Genomic DNA, 21,756 nt, shown 5'->3' with positions numbered 1-21,756 from the left:
CAGTGTTTATCCGACCTCAAGCATAGTATTTGAGATCAGATACATTGAAATGATAAATTTTTACTGAGTCTTTGTAAGTAATCCACAAGTAATCATTAAGTAAGGTTAGGGCTATATCATGAGTAAAGATGTTTTGAAATGGAATTATATGAAATATTACTTAGTTCAAATACCATAAGTAAAGGGTTTTTATTTTACAAAGTTTTAACAATTTTCGTTTCTGAAGACAAATGTACATTCTGAACTAGCAGTATTATTTATTTCTCTATGTCCTGTGGTTGTGATGACATCATTTACATACACAAAAACGTGACATACAGTATAACATACCACTTGGGTAAGGTAATGTGTTGCACAATGTCTACCAGGCCGACAAATGATGAGTATCATAGTGAGCATACCGGTTTTTTATAAGTATGTTGTTCTAGAACAGCATGTTGTTTGGAAGTTTATGACTGTCTGTGCATGTACATGGGTAAGGATGGGCGCCACATGTCTGCAAGGTGGAATGACGGCAGCTGCTTTACTTTACTTTTGTGGTACTTGCTGGTTCGGCTGTTTATTCCATCGGAGATGTGACTTGCCATGAAACTGCATACTCTGTGACAATATGAATTATTGCATGCAGAGAAAAAAACAAAACAAACATTTTTTATATGTCAAAATGGATTAAGATAACTTTCATTAAGGTTAAGCAGAATGCATGTAACGTTACAGCTCATATTTGAAAACAAACCTTTATCAAGTGTTTTTGCATCATATATGAATGGTCAGTACAATTGTACTTCCAAAGAAATGCTATCTCCTAATTAGCAGAAAGTTACTAATTTGAGAAAAATATACAGCTTACAGCACCAGAAAAGTTACAGTGAAGAGAAATCCATATTAACAAATAATTACACAGACCAACAATGGAAAACTTTTTGGTGAAAATACCTTATTCTTTTTATTGTTAGGATGGGAAATCTAAATATGACACTTCAAAAACTGTATCACCCACCATTTCTTCACACTTTACAGTTAAATTCATTAAATTAAGCGATTTTTTAAAGAATTTAACAGCTTTTGTATAGTTAAAATAATTTAAAATGAGGTGTAATAAATGTAGATGAGAAACATTTGCTGGCACAAAAGGTCAATTCTATTTTTGTGTTAACAGATGGTGGTTTGTATACTGTCAATCTAACTTCACTTTCTCGTTTCCTGTACATGTGCTCAATACAGTGTTTAATCGTGGTTGTAAAAACTCTGCTGACAGTTTTTGTTATATTTGTGCTGAATTTGTGATTAAAAACGCCAAAGAAACATTGTTGACTTTTTGAAAAAGGTTTATCTATCATACTTTCGATCTAAACTTGGTGATCAAGATGAATTTTAGGCGCCACACAAGGTATATTGTGTGTGTGTTGGAGACCTGAGAAAATGGTTCAAAAAGGAGAGAAAAGCCTTTAGATTTGCTGTTCCCATGATATGGAGGAAGCCAAGAAATCATTCCGATGATTGCTACTTTTGCAGTGTTGATATTACTGGTCATTATGCAGAAAACAAAAAAGGTAATAAGCTACTCTAACCTTTCATCTGCCATCCGACCAGTAAGGTATGGTGTAGATTTGCTGTTTCCTGACCCATCAGATGATTTAAATTCTGTTCTAACAGAAGTATTTTCTGATGCACAATGTGATTTAGATGAACCAGATGATGATGAATTCCAATGTAATACAGAAAGTCTAGAGCCCAAATTGTTTACTGAGACCGAGCTTAACGATTTGGTTAGGGATCTGGGCTTAATGAAAGAAAAAGTTGAATTGCTTGGCTTTAGATTAAAAGAAAAGAACTTATTGGCAGTTGAAACCAGCATATACATGCATAGAAAGAGTGAGCAGCAATTTTCCAACTTTTTTCAACAAGAAGGTGATTTAGTGCACTGCTCAGACATTCCAGGTCTGATGAATGAGTTTGGTATTGAATACAACAAGGAAGACTGGAGGATGTTTATTGATTCATCCAAAACTAGTTTTAAGGCTGTTTTATTAGACAATTGTAACATGTACGCATCTATACCTGTTGGACAATCTGTACACATGAAAAAAAGCTATGAAAATCTAGAAATAATGTTAAATAAAATAGGCTATTCTGCTCATGGTTGGATGATATGTGGCGATCTAAAAGTAACATGCATGCTCCTTGGTCAGCAAGGTGACTTTACCAAATTTCCATGTTTCTTGTGTGAATGGGACAGTAGGGCTAGGGATGAACACTGGTACAGAAAGAACTCGTCTGTGAGGAAGTCTTTAAACCCTGGTGAGAAGAACATTCTACACAAAACCTTGTAGATCCAAATAACATCCTCCTGCCACCTCTACATATAAAGTTAGGCATAATGAAATAGTTTGTAAAGGCTTTGCCTAAAGATGGACTACTTCTTTTTCTCGATCAGTCGATAATAGCTGACGTCGAGAGATTGTGAATAAGATATTGGCCACGCCTTCTTTGCCAGCCTCCTCCACTTTCGTCTCGCACGCCGCTGCTATGTAAGACCACCTTCGTTTTACAACTTATTGTTAAACCTAAATCGCACTACACTGACTTGTGACCGCTTTGAGTTTCCCGTCGTTTCGCCTCAGACAAAACTCACACACAGGAGTGGGTATGATGACAGTTTTTCATACCGGATATTATCAGATTTCTAAATTACCACGATTAGTCGTAATTTTTTCTTCATACTTGGTGTTTATTCACTCATGCCGTAACTACGGCTATAATGGTTCTGCAAACAAATATGCTGCATGAGTGTGGAAAACCACAGGATGGTTGTTATTTGTCATGATTAACATTTTTTTAAAAACTTTCGAGAAATCGTGTTTTCACTAATAGAAGCAATAGATTTCTTTTATGTTGCCTCATTTGGTAAGAGGGTTTGAGTTGATTTGGGGTGAGGGGACCAAATAGCGAGATCATCGGTGGTCGCATCGGATTAGGGAAGGACGGGGGAGGTAGTCGGCCGTGCCCTTTCAATGCTGTCACCCCGGCATTTGCCTGAAACGATTTAGGGAGATCACAGAAACTTCAATCAGGAAGGCCGAACGCGGGTTTAAACCGTCGTCCTCCCAAATGCGAGTACAGTGAGCTAACCAATGCGTCAGCTTGCCCAGTCGTATGGCAAGAGTACTGCGCAAAAGAAACAGGAAGAACAAAGTCCTGTAAGCTGCCGTCATTCCGTCGGTCACGTGGTGACGTGCTGACACGGGATTGGCTGCCTTGAAGTGGCGTGATACTCTCATAGCAGTACAGAGCAGGGTGTGGTCGCATCCACGTCATCTCAGCACACAGATCGTTGGAAAGAGTGATATTGTATTTCTCTAAATACAATTTTAATAACATTCTCGGATTAACACATCAATTCAAAAATGCAAAATTAGCCTCTCAGACAGTGCAATCTTTATGGTTAAAGCCTAACACAACTGTGAAGCTAGTAGCGGTATCCATTCCCTTTGTTTCTAGCGTCTCAAGCATAGTAATAAGGAAAATATAATAGTAATAATGCTACCAATAAAACGTGATGTAGTTGTTGATGTGGTCTTGAATCAAAGACTGGTTTGTGCAGCTCTCCACCTTACTGTATCCTGTGCAAGCCTCCTCATGTTGGCTAAATACAGCAACCTCTAATTGAAACTGCTTAACTGTATTCATTGCTTGGCCTCCCTCTACAATTTTTACTCAGCACACTTCCCTCTACTATCAAACTACCGCTACCTTCATGCCTTAGGACATGTAGTACCAAATGGTCCCTTCTTCTAGTCAAATTCTTCTATAAATTTCTTTTCTCCCCAATTAGATTCAGTACCACCTCATTAGACACTCGATCTACCTATCTAATTTTCAGCATTATTCTGTAGTACCACATTTGGAAAACTTCTATTCTCTTCTTATTTGAACTGCTTGTAATGCACATTTCATTTCTGTAGAAGGCTACACTCCACACAAATAGCTTCAGAGAACACTTCCTGACACTGAAATTTGTATTAGATGTTAACAAATTCTGCTTCTTGAGAAATGTGTTTCTAGCTACAACCAGTCTGCATTTTATATCCTCTCTGCTTCCGCCATCCTCAGTTACTTTGCTGTCAAAACAGCAAAAATCAACTAAAACTTTTACGTGCCTCATCAGTAAACCCATCACCTGATTCTTTAAAGATTCAAACTCATATGTATGAAACACCTTCAAACGTCTGATTAATATGCGAATGATGTAAGGTGTTAAATATTCGACACTAACCATGTAAGGGAGAAAAAATTTAACGAAGATTTAAAATTACGTTTAAAGTTATGTTTCATGCTCTTCGATTTCATAACTGCAATACGGTCTGTTCGCTAGAAGTACATAACCTTCTGCTCTCTGTATTTTATCCCAGCTAGCTTTAGAATTTAAAAGACTGTATTCCAATCAACATTGTTGAAAGCTTTCTGTGGGTCTACAAAATTATAAATGTAGATTTATCTTCATTTAAACTGTCTTCTAAGATAATTCGTAGTCTCAGTATTGCTTTGTGTGTACCTTCATACTCCAGAACCCAAACACACATTCCCCAATATCAGCTTTAATGGTTTTTTTCCATTCTTCTGTGAATATTAGTGTCTGTATTTTGCAACCATGACTAAATAATTGATGGTTCGGTAATATTCGGACTTATCTGCAGCCGCCTCTTTTGAAACTGGAATTAATACATTCTTCTTGAATTCTCAAGGTATTTCGCCTGTCTCTTAAATCTTGCACATCAGGTAAAATAGTTTGTCATGGTTGGCTCTCTACAGCGTCTAATAATCCACACTGAATATTGTCCACTACAAGGCCCTTGTTTCCACTTAAGTCCTCAGTGTTCTGCCAAAATTCTTCTTCCAGTGTTATATTTTCAGCTCATCTTCATCTAATTTCTTTTCCCTTTCCATAACATTACTTTCAACATAATTTACACTGCATTGCTCTTCTGTGTATATCTTCCACCTCTCAACTTTGCCTTCTTTGATTAGTACTGGCTTGCCATTGAAGTTCTTGACATTTATACAGCAGCTTCCCTTTCTCCAAAGGACTCTTTAATTTTCTGTGGGCGGAATTTATCTTTGCCTAGTTATACATGCTTCTTAATCCTTGCATTTCTCATATAGCAGGTCCTGCTTAGCCATTTTGCACTTGCTGTCAATCTCTCTTTTTGGACATCTGTATTTCCTTTTCACGGCTGCAGTTGCCGTATTTTTATATTTTCTTCTTCGTCAATCATTTCAATATCTCGTGCATTATCCAGCTATTTCTACTGGTCCTTTTCTTTTTACTTGTTTGATACTCTACTATCTTCACCATTTTATTTCTCAGTGTTACCCATTTGCCTTCTGTTGGGTTTCTTAAGCTTCTTTCAGTCGATAGTTGCCTACTTCTTCCTTGAAATTCTCATCAACCTCTGCTTTTTTCGACTTATCTGTGTCCCATCATGTTAATTTCTTACCTTTCTGCAGTTTCCTCTGTTTTAATGTGCAATTCATAACCAATAAAAATATTTGCAGAATCCATATCTGCACCTGGAAATTTTTTGAGTTTAATATCTGGTTTCGAGATCTCTGTCCTACCATCCGGTAATGTATTTGAAATCTTTCTTGTGTCTGCAGGACTTTGCCATGTGTACAGCCTTATTTCATGATTTTTAAACCATCTATTAGTGATGATTAAATTATGGTCCATGCAGAATCTACCAGAATTTTTCATTCTTTCCCCCAGTCCTTGTCCTACTACTCTTTTCCCTTCTTTTCGTTTTCCTGCTACCTAATTCCAATCCTCATCAAAGTTAAATTTTACTCTCCCTCAACTATCAGAATAATTTATTTTATCTCATCATAAATTCTTTCAATCTGTACGTCATGTGCAAAGCTAGTTGGGATATAAACATGTAATTTTGTAGTGGATGTTGGCTTCATTTTTTTCTTGACTACGATAATGTGTTCACTATACTGGTCATAGAAACTTAACCTACACCCTTATTTTCTTCTTCATCATTAGACATATCCCAGCATTATCACCGAGCGAGGTGGCGCAGTGGTTAGCACACTGGACTCGCATTCGGGAGGACGACGGTTCAATCCCGTCTCCGGCCATCCTGATTTAGGTTTTCCGTGATTTCCCTAAATCGTTTCAGGCAAATGCCGGGATGGTTCCTTTGAAAGGGCACGGCCGATTTCCTTCCCCATCCTTCCCTAACCCGAGCTTGCGCTCCGTCTCTAATGACCTCGTTGTCGACGGGACGTTAAACACTAACCACCACCACCACCAGCATTATCCCCAATTGATTTCGTATTTATAGCCCCGTACAGACCTGACCAGAAGTCCTGTTCTTTCTGCCACTGCACTTCACTAATTTCAAATATATCAATCTTCAAGCTATTCGTTTCCCTTTTTAAATTCTCCAAACTACCTGCTCGATGCACCCCACTTGCAAACAGCACTTGGCAGACAGGGACAGTGACACATCCGAGTGCTAGCCAAGCTCTACAGCGCTTAACTTGGGTCATCCAATGGGGATCGGTGTTACCACTGTGGCAAAACCATTGCCTACATGTAGCTATAGAGTTATGAACCCTGAAGTGCAGTAGGCATGTTGCACAATATTGTGACAACCTGGGGTTAGAGTATCATCTTGTTTCTTCAGTTCTAGGCTGTTAAGTCAGTTCTACTGGTTAACTTGAGTTTTTTGGGAGCTTAGAATGCTGACTGTGGGTTGCACATTATCCAAACAAACGAAAAAAGAAGCTTCATTTTACTTTAATTATGCAGGTCAGCCCGAAACACTGGATGGTGTGAAAATAATCTAATAAATCCATTCACATGATCAGACTTTACATTTTGTAAGCCAGATGACTTCAAATTTACTATTTTAATCAGTCACTTTTTATTGTTATTTTTGTGATATTCAACAAGGTTTATGTAGCCTGTCTGACTTTTTCGTTCTATTGCAGTATTCAGTGACAATCTAAACATTATAACTATATGAACGAAAATATCTTTAGTGAATATTGTCTGCCATAATTTCCCGATTTGTTGAATCATATGCAGATGTCATTTTCGATCGTTTAATTGAAAAGAATGTATCCATATTCATTATTACTAGTACAAAAAGATTTACTTTGCATTTATTTATGAAATATGCTTGCCTTTTGGGTTATGAAAGTAGTGTGTTCTTCAAAATATACAGAGTCAACTACCAATGCTTTGAGATACAATAAAACTGATAATACCATGTTACAATTTATTCTTAGGGTATAATTGTCTGCTGAGGGCCATATCAAATACGAAAATTTTAAAACCTTGACCACTCCTGAATAAATTTCTGCAAATATCCACGTTTGTTGCATTTAAATATGGCTGCCATCAATGTTTGCACCGTATCATAGCTCAGAAAAGAAAATACACACTGTCATCTGAAGCTGTCAAACCAAACAAATGTGTCCCTTATTAGTTGGTTAGTAGATAACTGCCTATAACAGCTAATTTTACAATGGTGATGTGTAATGTCGTTCTTATGGCGTCAGGTTATAATTACACAATGACTTTTCAATCAAATTATCGTTTAAACAATTTCAAAGACAAGCAAAATGATGTTCAGGTATCCTTACACTCTGTCTCTGTTGTTTGGAGGCAAATCGTGTTTGTAATATATTGACTAAACTGGTTTGGTGTGGGGACAGAAGGGCTAAAAGTTACAAAAACAATAATTACTACAAAACCAAAATTGTACATAATTTAATTGGTATATTAAAAGACTGTATCTGATTAGCACATTACGTATTAGGCGTCGGATTTTGTAAGGTTGAGTTATCTCGAAATTTGCTGCTACATCCTTATTTCTGTTTTAGTTAATTAATAATGACTAAAACATCTTCTTTTAGATTAATCAGATCACTTCCATCACGGCATTTTGACCTCACAGTTTGATCAATCTATCTCATATGCTTAAAAACTATATTTAACAAAAGTACCAAAAAGCAAAGTGAAACACACTTTCGTATCAGAGTTAGTGGGATTAGTCCATAGAATCCATCCTCCACACACATAATGTTACTGTGGGTGGTTCTGATTTCCACTAAGTGTTAGTAATTCTGATGATAGTTTCTAAATAAGAAAACTTAAATTACAAAGTGAAAGCTGATAAAGTAGATATAAGTGAAAAGATTTATATGAAAAGACACAATAACTTGATAGCATTTTTATGTTGTATTAGGGACTGTTTCTTATGCTATGAGTGACTGAAATCAGGAAGTACCACAGTGTGTGACTGGCATTTGCATGAAATCAGACTGTGACATGATGTCTTTCTCCCACAGTGTAATGTGCTCTTTGTCTTGACTACCAGATTTATGAAAGCGCTGCTAAAGATTCGATCATAACTAAATATTTATGACAAAACGTTCAAATATGTGTGAAATCTTATGGGACTTAACTGCTAACGTCATCAGTCCCTAAGCTTACACACTACTTAACTTAAATTATCCTAAGGACAAACACACACACCCATGCCCGAGGGAGGACTCGAACCTCCGCCGGGATCAGCCGCACAGTCCATGACTGCAGCGCCTTAGACCACTCGGCTAATCCCAAGCAGCATTTATGACAAGCAAAACTATAAATATGGTTGCTGCTCATTTCATTTGCACCAATTTAAGCTGTGCTCTTTGGTTTGTGTATAACCACACTCTCAAAAATCGTGGCTTATTTCAAAGAAACCACAAAGTATTGGTAACAAGCAAGATTCAGATTCAGATTCAGATTCTTTATTAGTCATTCAGCATTGTTACATGCAATAGACTTCGTCAGTTCACTTAACTTATTAATTTTACAAAAAAAAATTTTTTACACATTTAAGTTGATATTAGGCATTTCTAAAAATTCTTCTAATGAATAGAATGGATTGGTTAACAAGAAGTTATGAACATTGTCTTTAAATAATTTGTCAGGTTTGATTGACCCATTTTTAGACAATATGATTGCTGCTCGTTTCACTCGCAGTAACTTAAGCTTTACTTGTAGGTTCCCACCTAACCACACCCTCAAGAATCATGACATATTAAAAAAAAGTCAAGTATTTGTGATAAGAAAAAATATAAATTTCATATGATGTAAATGTCTTTACTGCTTGTTTCACTAGCAGCAGTTTCATCGTTCATTTTTTAAGCCTGAAGCCATGAAAGAGAAGAAACTCATTTCATGTAAATAACATCGAATATTGTGGGACATGCTTCTATTACATAAATAAGAAGACCCAGAATGTGTTACAAAAGCAAAGCTGGAGAGAAAAGGTATTAGTGTGTTCTAGGATATTATCCTACTTCTTTCAGTTCTGTAATAATACGTCTGTAACCACAGTGAATGCATTTCATCTTGAAATCTCTTAAGGACTGATGTGTCTAAGAGATATTTAATTATAACAAATCGTATATAGAGTGATGTATTTGTGATAAATCTTCCATTTGACGTTGCCTTCAAATTGCATACTGTCAAAAAATCCAAGTTATAACATGGAAACAACGAAATATGATGGATACAATACTGTGTCTCAAAATTAGTGAGTGAGGAATGTCACATGACCGATTTCTGATTTCAACCAAACACTAGCCACTAATTTCTGATTTCAGCCAAATGCCAGCCACATAACATAATACTTCCTAATTTTAGTGACTAACGATACGTTATGTCATAACCAGTGATTAGTATGTGAAAATTTATGTTATGATGGTACCACTTTTGTTCCAGCTGGTAAAAATTGAGGAGCATTAAAGCAGTAAAGTAGGGATCATTTCAGTGCAGCCAGTAAGTGGTTCCATCTCACTGAATTTTGTATTAATACTGACAAACTGTAAATATTCTCTTTACCTTGTCAATTAAAGAGGATGACAATAACTGCTTCAGCTAAACTTCTTGACTTCTGTCTTCACACGAAATTAACATGGAAGAATTATACCAAATATATCTCTACTAACTTAGTATGTGTTACATATTTGTTAGGTAAACTAAGGTCATGTGTTAATGATAAGCTATTGCTAAATGCATACTATACCTTTTTCCAAGCACAATTGACATGCCATTGTGTTATTGAGGAATTTCCCTGGAGCAAAAAAAGATCACATTTGGCAAAAATAAGGAGTTCAGATGCATCTGTGGGGCTATAAATAATGAGTCTTGGAAACCCTATTTAAAAAAAAAATAAAAATACCAACAGCTACATTCCTCTTCATATTAAGTTGTCTAATACATACAAAAGAAAACTAGCATTATTACAAACTAAAACACTCTACCCATTGATGTTATTTTGGAAATTTGTGGTACGTTCCTATTGGGACAAACTGCTGAGGTCATGAGGTCATTGGTTTACACACTACTTAATCTAAAACTATCTCACGCTAAGGATAACACACCCATCCATGCCTGAGGGAGGATCCGAACTTCTGATGGGGGGGGGGGGGGGGGAGCTGCAGGAACTGTGGCAAGGTGCCTCGACCCCGCGGTGGTGTAGCCACGTGGCTCGTCAATATAATACACACCTAAAACAGAAGACAGACATCACAGTCGCTAGACTTAAGGAAACAGTTACAAATACATGAGGGTAAAACAGTTTAATATGTTGTCACTACAGGTACACAATGTGTCACCAATATGTTTAAAGACGTCGCACAGATGTGGCTTTGAGAGAAAAAGCATTTTATATAATAGAGGAGTTCGAAATAGGCTTTAAAAATTATCTCAGACAGTAATATAGTTTCATTACATTAAACTTATGTATGTGATTCTACAGAATACATCATACGCAGTATGATGGACAATTTAATGTCGAATAGTAATTACGTAAAATATTTTTTAGTCTGTGCTTGTTATTTATGTAATTGTATTGCTATGTCTGTGTACACAAAAGATTATGTTGGTTGCATTTTTAAAGGTGTATAATAAATAAGTAAATGAAACATCCTTCATCTGAAGCACTTGATTAGATAGAAAGTGTGTATTTGTAATTGACCTTGATCTTTTTTCCTTTCAGATGATTTTGCAGTTACAGTCATCTCGAATACAGGCTGCTGTGGCAGACTTATATCCATTTATGGAATTTACCAAACTATTCTATTCGTTATGTTTGGCTGACGTAGAGACCCATAAATCTTCCTGTCTATTCCAGAAATTGGGAATCTAGCACTTTCTGGAGTGTTTGCTTATTTTTACATGACATCCATCTTCTCACTGTCGTTTCTTGGGGTGGTAGGTTTCATATTTCCACAATATTATTTTCCAACTAATGAGAACTAATCAAGTAGATATATATGCAAAACAGAACTAACAGCCCCTTGGTTTCCAGAGCTCTTACTTCCATAACATAAGGTGTGCAAAGTTAACGTATCTATAGAAATACCAGTAACTTGATGTTTTTAATTTCTGGATCTGCGTCGTTTACCAGTCATGATTGGACAGACTGTGTGAAGATTAAATATGCAAGAGTTATTTATCATTTTTCATATATATAAGGAAATATGTATGATACACACACTGAAGAGCCAAAGAAACTGGTACACCTGCCTAATATCGGGTAGGGCCCCCGCGAGTATGCAGAAGTTTTGCAGCATGACGTGGCATGGACTCAACTAATGTCTAAAGTAGTCATGGAAGGAATGACACCATGAATCCTGCAGTGCTGCCCATAAGTCTGCTAGAGTAGAAGGGGGTCGAATCTGTTCTGAACAGCTTGTTGCAAGGCATCCCAGGTATGCCCAAACATATTCATGTCTGGAGAGTTTGGAGGCCAGTGGAAGTGCTGGACGTGTGGGGTGTCGGATTGACCTGCTGGATTTTTCCAAGTCCGTCGGAATGCACAATGGACATGAATGGAGGCAGGTAGACATGATGTTTACATATATGTCACCTGTCAGAATCGTATCTAGAAGTATAAGGGGTCCCATTTAATTCCAACTGCACACGTCCCACACCATTACAGAGCCTCCACCAGGTCGAACAGTCGCCTGCTGACATGCAGGGTCCATGAATTCATGAGGTTGTCTCCATACTCATACATGTCCATCCGTTCGATACAATTTGAAAAGAGGCAACATGGTATCAGTCATTGTTGACGGGCCCTGGCGAGGTGTAAATCTTTGTGTTGTGCAGTTGTCAATGATACACAAGTGGGCCTTCGACTGCGAAAGCCCATATTGATGCTGTTTCATTGAATGGTTTGCACACTGATGGCCCAGCATTGAAATCTGCAGCAATTTGCAGAGGGGTTACACTTCTGTCACACTGAATGCTTCTGTTCAGTTGTCGTTTCTCCCATTCTTGTAAGATTTTTTCCAGCTACAGCGATGTCGTAAATTTGATGTTTTACTGGATTTCTTATATTCACCATATGCTCGAGAAATGGTCATATGGGGAAATCACCACTTCATCGCTACCTCAGATCTGCTGTATTCCATCTCTCTTGCACTGACTATAACACCATGTTCAAACTCACTTAACTCTTGATAAGCTGCCATTGTAGCAGTAGGTACCGATCTGATAACTGCTCCAGACACTTCTTGTCTTACATAGGCATTGCCATATTCTGTCTGTTTATATATCTCTGTATTTGAAATCACATGCCTATGCCAGTTTCCTTGGCGCTTCGGTGTTTGTGTGTGTGTGTGTGTGTGTGTGTGTGTGTGTGTGTGTGTGTGAGAGAGAGAGAAGATTACTCTTTCATATCTTGTGCAGTTGTCCTTTTGAATGGTCCTGGTGACAGGAACTGCACTTCTGGGGCAATGAGTTGAATATTTTTAAAGCAACCATTGTATCAATGTTCCTTTCATGATTATGCATGTCCTGCCTCATGCAGATAACACCTTGGTTTTCTTTTACTCTGATGTGGTATAAAAACACGTAATGGATGTAGATTTCATTATTCCTAATTGGGTGAACATAGGCCTGCAGTGCTGCAGTCTTTAGCTTGATGCAAAGATTCTGACTGCTTTTTTTATGTAGCACTGCCACATTCTTGCAGCCTTCAGAATATCCCCATAACAGTAGGCCATGATTGATGTGGCTATTAAATATTGCATAATGCATTGTTATAAGGTATGGGTCAGCTAATACACCTGTTCTCCTCAGAAGGTATATTACTGTACACACAAACTAAGTTGACACTCGGCGCGGTGGCTGAAGCGAGTGACAGTGGAGGCATCTCCCATTTACAGTCATTCCCATAAGCCACGGCGCCGAGTGTCAACTTACTTTCTGCAGGCAGTACATCGGAGAGCTGGGAGCACACATACACTGTTTGTTCATTCATTATTAATTTGCTGTCAACCAGGAATCCCAGCAGTTTGATAGCCTCCATATTATCGGGGTATGCAACATTCGTAAGGCTACATGTAAGATTTTGTTGTGTTATTTCTTCATTCGTTTTCATTTTATTGTCGAAGAACCATTGTTTGATGTTTTGTAAGATCACATTTGTTGTTTGCAGAGCTTGTGCAGCAGTTTTTGTTTTCGCAGATACTAACAGTGCACTGGCAAAAAAATAAGTTAAAATCTATGTGAATGATTGTTGCTGTACAAAGAAAACACAGAGGGAAACGTATACTGGAGACTGCCCAACCGAATGAACTGCTGGACAAGGAAATATGCATGTGTGGTTGGACATTTAAAAAAGTAAAATTCGTAATGTCCTGTCGGTGCCGAATTCACTGAAGACATGATACATGCACGGATTGGAGAAGGATAGAACTGTCTCTGTTGTTTTCCTTGAGTTATTTAGTGAGATTACAGAATGCATAAATCTGGCAAATGAGTCGAGGATTATACACTTCAGAAAAGTTGCAGTAATATTTTCAGTGATCAGACCACCGCTACGATCGCAAGTTCGAATCCTGCCTCGAGCACGGGTGTGTGTGATGTCCTTAGGTTGGTTAGGTTTAAGTAGTTCTAGGGGCTGATGATCTCAGAAGTTAAGTCCCATAGTGCTCAGAGCCTTTTGAACCATTTTTTGAAACTAGTAAAGAGTATAGGAAGGTGTTTTGTACTGAGTGACTAAAACAGTTAAACAACACTTCGAAAATGTGCCTCTGTTTAATGGTTTTGTTCAAATTTAAATAAGAAACTCTCGTGTTACAATGAGCCAATAATAGCAACCAAAGCATTAAGCCGTAAAAATCATATGCAAAATTTACTATAAGGATAGTGACATTTATAATAAGTATCCTTTACTTCCAAAGCAATTCGTATTTTCTCCTTGAGTTTCATTCTTCTACACATTTTTCTAACGCACACTGTGGACATTTTTATAAGCGGAGGTAAGTTTCTGGAAATTTCTTGTTTAGTTATTAGTGTAAGACCTACGGTCTCTATTGGATTGGATTGGCTTTGTCAATAATGATTTTTAATTCTGTCATCAAATGCCCCCACTTTTGAAGTCAGTACTTTAATCTAAAAAGCCATGGATTCATGTCAGCAAATAACAACTCTGCTTTTTCCTTCACATTTTAAATTAATCAAATAAACTGGCTTGTTCTAGTGCGTAGTTCTGTTGCTTTGTTGTCTTTGGTTGTCGGTATTATTAAAATCCACTGCTCCGGTATGTCTTCATTTATTAAAATACAATCTCTGAAAAGCAGTTTGTTTGGAGGCGTTTATCTAGGTTTGTTATTTTGAGTATGCGTATGGTGTCCATTGTCATGTAATCGTATCGGGTTAAGAAGTTATTTGTGTGTTCGAAGTTTGGTTGCGCGTTGCGCGATTACTTGCTAGTTGCAAGCAGTTATTTTTATCGGTGTACTGCTACAAATTATTCGATTGTTATAAAAGACGTCTCCAGGGCTATTACGAGTCATAACATATCAAAATTGATGAAAATACGTCCTAAAATAATCTCCCTTCGTTGTCTCATACCATTATTATATATACTGTCTGATGTTTTGGAGCATTAGTAACATCCAGTACTGGTATGTAATTTCACTGATAAAATAAAACCATTACCGTCGCACCCCTCCAGTTCTGTAGGACTACGGTTTTGTTGAATACAGATTTTTTAATATTGAACTGTATTAATCATCCCTTTTATGTGTAATCATGCTTATTTCTAGACCTCGGTATATTTATTTTATTATGCATTGTATCGCAGTCATGTTTTACGTGAAGTTTCATTGCTCACATCGAAATAATTGTGACGCATTGGCATTATTTCACCTACAGCAAGTATGTAAAGATCTGTATTTACGGATACCGGTACATGAAATGTGTAGATATTGTAATTGGAATTGTGAATAAGTTTTGTTTTAATTGTAGCGTAACTATGACTGTGTAGCTAATATCTAAACCCCAGAAAGCACCAAGCTGGTATTCTGAAGGGGGTGTGGAATCTGAGAAACAACCAGTATTCAAGAATATTGCTATCAAAAAGATGTTTTTGGGAGTTAATTTGACAAACTTAACCATGATAGCCTCATGATACTTATTCAAGAAACTGGACTAAGCAATAAATGCTTGTGTGTGAAAAAATAAACGTGTTTGGAGTCCAGTGAACAACATGAGCCATAGGTAGCCTATATGAACTGTGATGTCATATGGCATCTATGATATTTTGTTTGTTTCAGTGAAATATTTTGAGTGTGTGTTTTGATCATAATATGAAGTTTATTTTTTGTGGCTGGTAGCTTAGACTGTATTGTTTGCTAGGTGTACTTTAAGTCTAGGCCTACTGGAGATGGTGTTCGACTGGGGGAATGCTTGTGGCATACAAGATGTATATATGTGTTCATTTACATTGACAGGCTGATCTGTAGACTAGTGTAAACATATATCTAGGATAGGTTGGGTTGGTAGGTCATTCCACAGATACATTTAAGGTAGGTCATTCCATAGATACATTTAAGTACCTATGTGAGGCTCCATTTTCGAATTGTGGTCTGGTATTTTCAAGTTTTTAATATATTTGAAGGACTAATAGAAAGAGCATCATGGGCCCAAAACTACCTTTTCTCAGAGAGATCCTGTTAGTCTCTAGCATTTTATTTCGCTAATGTTTTCGTGTTTAGTTATGTGAGACGTTGATCAGTTCTGTGTCTTATATCTCCACCACGTTAAGGGTGTTGTCGTTCATAAGCTTGGTATCACATTTTTAACTAATCCTGTTGTTGGCATTTCAAAGATTGATTTGGACACAACAGTTCATAACCAGTTCTTTGTCTTGCCTTTCTCCAACCAGTCAGTTATAGAGAGGTCTGTGGTTTAACATGAACTCTAAAAACAGTGCAGTTTTTATATTAACAGATTGTTGCCAGAGGTTAAAGAGTGGTAAATGACAGAAGAAAGGGGTTGTGACATTTTGAAAACTTAAAGTAAGTGCAATTTTAGGGTATGCCTTCTTAGTCACTGTCCACGTTCTCAGACTAACATGTAAAAATCTTTTTATGTACCGTGATATCATGTCTTAGAGTTGAAGTTTGTTGTCTAGATAACAATAGGGGGACAATCTTACACGTGAGGTGATATCAGTGCAAGAATCCAAATATTAAACAATGAAGTTATTAAGGAATTGTTTTATAAAGAAACAGTATGGCTGGTCACTACTGATAGTCAAGGAAGCAAGATCCCAGGAGGCCCTACTGCTGATTAACACTTTTAAAAGTGAAACACTAATCTTATTTTTCAGAACTATTCATTCTTGTCCTCACATCCTGTCTGTCTGCGTGAGGTAGGAACTAAGTTAAGGGGCCATTGGAAGTGTTCTATTCCACCTGTCTCCTTTGACCCATGAGATAATGGTGTTGTGTGTATGTTTTTGAATTGGTTTGTGTTTGTTGAGTTTAACATGTGATATTGGGTTCATTATCACTATGGTAACATGGGTTTATTTGAGTCTGGGTAGCCAGTGCTGCAATGTGGATTTGGAAATCTTCATTTTTCAGTGATGGTTATTTATGTGTGTGGCATTTTGTTAGGTTTGATTAGTTTTGTGTGTGTGTGTGTGTGTGTGTGTGTGTGTGTGTGTGTGTGTACTGGTAGCGGCGGTCAACCTAGGTGATTTTGTTGCATGCTTTTGTTGGTAATAAACTTTTATTTTTGTTTTAATCTGTAGTAATTCTGATGTTCTGTCTGTTTTACATTTATCGTACTTTGGTTGGTTTTAATTGATCTGGTGTATATACAAGTTTTTGCGTTTTCGAGTTGTTGAAGGTTTTGGTTTTTGTGGTGTTTTTTGTTATGTTGGTGTGTGAAGTTTACATTGTTTTCATTATTATTATTGCTGGTAGGTATTGAGAGCTGCATTTGAGCTACATAGGTCAAGGGAAATGTCTGATTCCACTCTTCGGGTTGTAGCTATTGGTTCCTTGGTATCTGGGCTTCCTTTCAGCTGTATAGGTCGAGGGAAACATCTGATTCTGCTTTTCGTGGCACTTATGCAGTCTAGGGAGTACATGCGCTGATCACGAGAAAAGTACCTATTTTTGAAGGAAACACGTGTTTCTGAAGATATAAGCATATATATGCGCTGAATACCAAAAATTTTTTTATTTCAAAACTTGAGTGTTACAGTCATATATGACGCGCTCTTCACCAAAGAAGTACTTATTTTTCATTTGGATGCAAAAAAAAAAAAAAAAATCAGTTAACTGTCTCAAAATTTTTTTTGTATTAAAAATGACATATTGCATATGTATGCACGGAATTTAATTATTTTTTTTCCTCTCTCTCTCTCTTCAAGAAAGGTGGAATTAATAACAAAATTGTGGAATGGATTTTCCCAAAACATTGACGCCAGAGAAATTCCGCCAGGTAGTTATTCAGCATAGCACGGTGAGTTCTGAAAGGCCTTATAGGATTTTTTTCTTTAGCTTTTTGCCAGACTGACTTCATGTGATTTGTGGTTGCGTTTGTAAAGGGATCGAGAAAATAAAGCGAATGATTAACAGCCAGATTATTGTAGCCCAAGTTACCTATGGTGTTGTAAGTTGCCACAAATCAGAAACTGCTGTGGTTCCAGTAGCAAAACATACTGTTGCAAAATTGGCAGCAAATGGGTAGCATCACGTTGTGGCACAGCAACCATAAAGCTTTGCTTTGTCTCAACGTCATAACCACCAAAGACCCATTGCTCTCGCACCTATGACTTCGATGGTGCTGACGAAGCAGCTCTCGTCTATTTCAACAGTATGGCCAGGGCCGCCCAAAACTATTGGCTCAATTAAGAAATATTCATGGCAGATATCTCTACAAAATTGGCACCAATCGACCACAGTGTGCTCACTGCCAATTTTGAGCTCCCTCATTAAAAACTTCTACCTATTGAGTTCGAAAACCCACATGTAAGACAGTTGCAAAATTTTAGAAATGTCTAAATGACTGCCAGCAAAAAATGACATTTTCCTGATTGAACATTTCTTTCTACAGTCCCTGCCAATGGAGCAGCTCCAAATTTCGCCATCTTTCCCTGTAGTTTTCTCCAGCTTCATCTCGTTGTATCCAACACAATACCCATTTTCACACACCATATCGTTCTTCATAAGATCTTGTTGCCTAGCCCATTGTATTGAGCTTCGGGTGTTCTCCATAACATGGTATAAATCTTCCATTACAAAGTCGCTCAAATCTGGAAAATTTCTCGCCATTTTGGCACACGCAGTAATATACGATACTTCAAAACGGACAGCCTCAACAGAAAAATATAGGTTGTTGGGCGCACTGATCAAGATGCATAACTGTGAGCAACAGGGACATATACCATATGCAACAATATGCAAAGCCAACAATAGCTATCATCGTTAGGATATATGAAACTGTAAGCATTACCTATGGCTAAAGAACTCTGTGAAGAAATATATTAAAGTGTCTGCAGCATATTGGCATAGCAACATGAATAAGCTGGTGAAAGCAGACAGTTAATCTTTTTTTTTTCCCCCACCTCCATATGAAAATAAGTACTTTTTTGGTATTCCGCGCATATATATGCTTATGTCTTCAGAAATATGTTTGCTTCAAAAATAGGTATTTTTCTCATGATCAGCGCATGTACCCCCTAAACTGCGTAAGTGCCATTTTCGTTATTGCAGATGTTGGTTTTTTGGTATTGTGGGCTTGGTTTGAGCTATATAGGTCGAGTGAACTGTATGATTCCTGCTGGCTTTGTGGCTGTAGCATTATGTCGTAGGTTGAGACTTTTTTAGGGGTGATGTGATGTGATGTGATGTTTTGTATTGTTAAAATTAGGTTGTCCTTGCCCTAGACCCCCTATTTCCCGTGGTTGTTCTGTAGTTTCATTTTATCATTGAAGTAAGATTACTTTCACTGTTTCTGTTTTCCTGCAGGTTTGTTGGCATGTGTACATAGTGACAATATTGACGACATTTTGTATACTCTGGACGTAGGCGTTTCTGTCATATGGATGACGTCATGGGTCAAAGCAGGTGGATTAAATCGGATGCTTCCCTAATGCCGAGTTCCGAAGGTTTGATTGGATCTACTGACACTGCCTTTGACTGGTAGCATGCTACTGATGATGTGGTGTGTGTGATATCCATGCACAAAACTTCCACACAAACACATGGGTCGTTTCACAATGCCGTAATTAGTTTCAACCAGTCAGTGGTAGTCTTCAGACGAAAGGCATATGCTGAAGCTGACGGTAGACAGAGATTAGTTTCTGTTGTGTTCAATGTTGTTGAGAACAGAATGGAAACCAGTATGTGCCTTTACCCTAAAGGCGCTAGCTGGCTTGTCAAAATTGGATACAGCGTTGTGAAATGCTTGTGAGATTATGTCAGAAAATATATAAAAGAATTTTAGATCCCTTATCTCTAAAACAGTATGTCATTTTTTTCCATATTTATATTGCTTCTGCATTATTTTTAAATGCAAGTTGGGGAGCCTATGATTGTTTCGTTATGAGAATAGATAAAATTGTCGTTGCAGTGTGTGGCTGATTTCGATGAGTGATTTATGTCCAGCATTTTGATTATGTGATAGGTGAAAGCAGACGGTTGGTATTGATAAAAATCAAAATTTCTGTTATGTAAGCTAGGACTAGTGGGCCAGGGAAAAAACTAACTAGTCGCTCGGTCATTTCAGAAAAAAATTGATATTTGCTGGATGAATTCCCGAATGTTTAATGGGTTTAAAGACATTTTTTAAAAAATTTTATTCTCAACATTTAGAAACAGTGGCTATTTTTTGCTTTTACAGGCATCTGTTTTTTTTTTTTTTTTTTTTTTTTTTTTAAAAAAAATTATTCAGTACTGAGTTGAAGAATCATTAACTGGACTATAAATTAAAAACCATGATAACCATGCTGAATGTATTCCTTAATATAGGCCCTACTTTTAATGGCTCAAACTTGTTGATTGCAAGCTAAAAAAGCGTATTCTTTAAACTATTTAATTGGATAGATAAAAATTCTACTCATCAAGCAGCGGCAGAACACATACATAAAAGACAGCTGTAATTGGCAAGCTTTTGGAGCCAGTGGCTCCTTCTTCAGGCAGAAGGGTGGAAGGGGAAGTAATCGAATGAAGGAGAAAGACTGGAGAGGTCTAGGAAAAGGGGTAGATATTGGTTAAGTCACCCAGAACCGCGGGTCAGAGGAGACTTACCGTACTGGATGAGAAGGAAAGACATTACTTACGGTAAGTCTCCTCTGACCCGCTGTTCTGGGTGACTTTCCCGATATCTACCAATTTTCCTAGACCTCTCCAGTTCTCTTCCTTCACCCCTCTTCCGTCTTTTATGTGCGAGTTCTGCTGCCACTTGGTGAGTAGATTTTTTATCAATCCTAATTGTATTTTTCCAAAGTAAGAGTAATTTCTCAGCCTTAATATTTATTGTGCTATTACACTATACAGTATAACTACTTCTTATAGTGAGAAGCTTACACAAAATGTACACTATTTTAAAAAATTGATTTTTTGAATTTTTTCGTTCTTTGACCTACAATATCTTTGTAAGGAGAGCAGATAAAAGTCTGAAAATTACACACTTAATGGATCTTCATGATATCAAACTTAAATTGGAAGTAACAAACAGAAAATATTGTGGGGAAGGCTAACCAAAGACTGCAATTTATTGGCAGTACTAAGGAGATTGCCTACACTACGCTTGTCCGAAGTACATTGAAAAAGTTCAAAGAAGGGCAGCACATTTTGTATTATTGCGAAATATGAGAGAGAGTGTCACAGAAATGATAATGGATTTGGGCTGGACATCATTAAAAGGAGGGCAATTTTTGTTGCAACAGAATCTTCTCATAAAATTCCAATCACCAACTTTCTCCTCTGAATGTGAAAATATTTTGTTGACACTGACCTACATAGGGAGAAACGATCACCACAATAGAATAAGGGAAATCAGAGCTTGAATGGAAAGATATAGGTGTTCCTTCTTTCTGCGCTCTATACGAGATTGGAATAATAGAGAACTGCGAAGGTGGTTCGATGAACCCTCTGCTAGGCACTTAAATGTGATTTGCAGAGTATCCATGTAGATGTAGACAAGCCTGTACAAATCTATGTGTTGTCATCCCCCTTCCACCAACATCAGTTCACTCACACTTAGTTCATAATGAGCCCTTGAAGTGTGCAGTTGGACAATGGAGTCTCAAAAGAACGAGAATAGTTTTTCTAAGTGTTGGTTACTAACCTTGAAAACTCAATAGTGTGTCATTTAATTGCCAAAGTCAGGATAAATTTCTGAAGGGCAAAAGCAAACCTTGGCAGTTG

The sequence above is a fragment of the Schistocerca piceifrons genome, chromosome X (assembly GCF_021461385.2).
Source record: "Schistocerca piceifrons isolate TAMUIC-IGC-003096 chromosome X, iqSchPice1.1, whole genome shotgun sequence".
Taxonomy (NCBI): Eukaryota; Metazoa; Arthropoda; class Insecta; order Orthoptera; family Acrididae; genus Schistocerca; species Schistocerca piceifrons.
The sequence above is the reverse complement of the archived record's forward strand: the minus strand, read 5'-3'. Positions refer to the sequence as shown.